The 2,905-nt window shown below is 36.0% G+C and overlaps 1 long non-coding RNA gene across 1 annotated transcript; it reads right to left on the bottom strand.

Annotated features, from left to right (window-relative positions):
• Positions 1-1,305: 1,305 nt before the first annotated feature.
• Positions 1,306-2,013, bottom strand: LOC109581990 (uncharacterized). Its single transcript, XR_002184848.1, has 4 exons — positions 1,870-2,013; positions 1,670-1,819; positions 1,484-1,543; positions 1,306-1,367 (listed from the first exon to the last, which is right to left on the bottom strand). It is a non-coding gene; the product is annotated as an uncharacterized LOC109581990 (long non-coding RNA).
• Between the last annotated feature and the right edge of the window lie 892 nt (positions 2,014-2,905).

Genomic DNA, 2,905 nt, shown 5'->3' with positions numbered 1-2,905 from the left:
GAAATTCTCATTGTCCCGGGTATGGCATCATCATATGGATCCTAGTGTAGTATTTCTGTAGCTGCAAGGTATCGAGGTATAGGAAGGGACCAATACAATGGATTACATAAAGGCTCTTGCTTGCTGCCACTATCCTGAGCAATATAGAGACAAAATTAAAACAGAGCAGAAGCAGGCTATAGATGCTGCAGTAAAAACGTTGAAAAGATGCAGTAAGAGCTACTATTCATTACTGGATCAGTATCCTCATCTCCATCAACACCTCCTTCTCCTCAGAAGACATGCTAAAAAGGATATACATGGTAACAAACATTAGAAGATGCTGTAGAGAGGATTCTGGATCTTCAGTCATAAGTGTTTCCTTAGTTACAAAGACTAATACCTTACCTTACTATTGTCTCATGGCCACGCAGCACCAAGTCCTTTATATGCTGGAATACAACAAAGCTAAACCTGAATCACTATGACTAGCATTTGAAGTTGTCTTAGATCATTAAACAAATTTTTTTAAATATTAAAAAAAAGATTTACATTGTAGCAAGAAAGAGCAACATATTGGAGGCACACTCACATCAGTAGAGTAGCAATCTCATGAGAGAAGGACCAGTCTATGGCTGACTGCTCTCCCTCTCTCAGGTGCCACTCCCATTATATAAGTAACGGAAACAGCATCTCACTCTGATTCCACACATTCTGGCGTGATCGTGTCACCCTCTCTCCCTCCAGTCCCAGGAAAAGTAATCGAGAAGATTAACCTCAATCAGTTTGTGGACCTGCATGAGTTTATGCCAGACAACATAGCATTAGCAAAGCTTTTGGCAAAGGAGAAATATGGTCTTGATCTGAGCAAGGAGTTTAGAGACCCTTTATGATTAAGGTATGAATGGCTTCCTCTTCAAATGTGGTGCACCATTTTCAATGGTTACATACATAAATCTCTGGAAAACTTCTGGTGTACATGTAGGTGTAAATACATCAATTACACATGTATCTTGATTATTTATCAAGAAAAAGTTAATGTGTGTCTGTGCTCCTTTAAAGTACAAATTAACATAAGAAACAAACATATTCCATCTCTTGTAACTACACGTGTCATCAGGTACAGTGTACATAACATGACGTCATTACAGGGACTTCTGGTTGTAACAGTATGTTGTATTACAGTGTTACTCGCCTTTATATACACGTATGATTGATAATAAAACTACCCTAACTTCTGTTCATAACAATTACATGTACATGTACATGTATAATAAAATTACAGTAACAATTACATGTATAAGTACATGTACATGTACATTACTTACAATTGTAAAAGCATTCTTTCTGATCTGACGTAATGTACCCGGAAATGCTGGACGCAAGAACTAATGGAGAAAGAGAAAGAGAGAGAGAGAGAGAGAGGGTTAATCTTAACTTATATGTACATGTAGACACAATTCACATACAGTATATTTACATGTACATGAATATTGTACTATACCTCAGTGACTGATGATGGCCACCTTAAATATCTTTTATCTTCCTCAATATTATTAATGAACTAAACAACATAAACACACAATAATCACAAATAACATCACATCAATCAAGGTATTTGGCCTGATTTTTGAGTAAATTTAAAAACTATCACTTTCCCATTAATAATGTCACATGATGTCATACTTACCAATACTGACTCATTCCTCATATCAACAGCAAAGGTGCTGTGCTGTGGATGGACTGCTAACGACACCATCTGAACAAAATATTTCGACGGAATTCCCAGCCCCTCAAGCCCAGACACAGTCTTGACTCTCTCTTAAGATAATCTAAAATACTATAAAAAGGTGTGGTTAGTGGTTGCTATGAATACAAAGCCACACCCACCTAAAGATGTTCATGTCGTCTTCTTGAAGTATGAGTCCATTCAGTAGTAATACACTGTCACCTGGGGCCACACCTACTTGCTATAGTACCCTCTGGTTGTAAGCTATCTCAGTCTTTACATCTCTTGATACAGGGAGCCTAGATAGAGTCCTACAGGGAAATAAATCATCAAATAAAATGATTACCATATAGTGGGAAAATTTGGAGGGGCTAAAATTTGGCGAATTGCTAAACTTTGGTGATTGGCAGATTTTAATTTGGCGAATTTGTAGCCACGTACCATTGAGCATGCGTATAATGGCTCAAAATGGGAGATTTTTATTTCGGTGAATGGCTATCAAAATGCCAAATTTGCCAAATTTAATCCCCTCCAAAAACTTCTGCTATATAATATAAAATATAGGAATTGCACAGATTAAAGATAATTTTAGATGCTAAGTATAAAGGCAATGTTTTTCACATAAAATACAGTGTATGCATATACTTTAAGGCCACCATACACCATGAAACTTGTTTCATGAAACTTTGTTTCATGAAACATCTTTTATACAGGAGTCAATGGAGCTTGAAACATGTTTCATAAAGTTGAAAATTTTCAACTTCATGAAACATGTTTCAAGCTCCCTTGACTCCTGTATAACAAGTTTCATGGTGTATGGTGGCCTTTACTACACTAAAATGCTGTGATCATAAGCAGCAGAACTAACAGATAAATAAATCTATAGAAATAGCAAATTGTGATTGTGGTAGTGTGGTTTTATGGCCTTAGCATAACAAAGGGCTATTTAGCAATTTTATACATTGTGGTTAATTATATACATGTAAAAGGTCACCTTACAATAGGAACTGTAAATTTTAGCAAAATACTAAATTGTATCTATGGTGATTGGCAAGTTTCATTTTAGCAAAATTGTGTGCATGCACATAATGGCTCAAAATGTTAAATAATTTCATTTCGGCAAATGGTATTTCTAAACGCTAAATTCAGCTCCCTTCAAAATTTCCTGCAATACCGTAAGTACAGGTACATGTATGT

Source organism: Amphimedon queenslandica, unplaced genomic scaffold (assembly GCF_000090795.2).
Source record: "Amphimedon queenslandica unplaced genomic scaffold, v1.1 AMPQUscaffold_13407, whole genome shotgun sequence".
In the NCBI taxonomy this organism is placed as follows: Eukaryota; Metazoa; Porifera; class Demospongiae; order Haplosclerida; family Niphatidae; genus Amphimedon; species Amphimedon queenslandica.
Note: the sequence above shows the minus strand (reverse complement) of the source record. Positions and strands in the feature narration are given on the sequence as shown.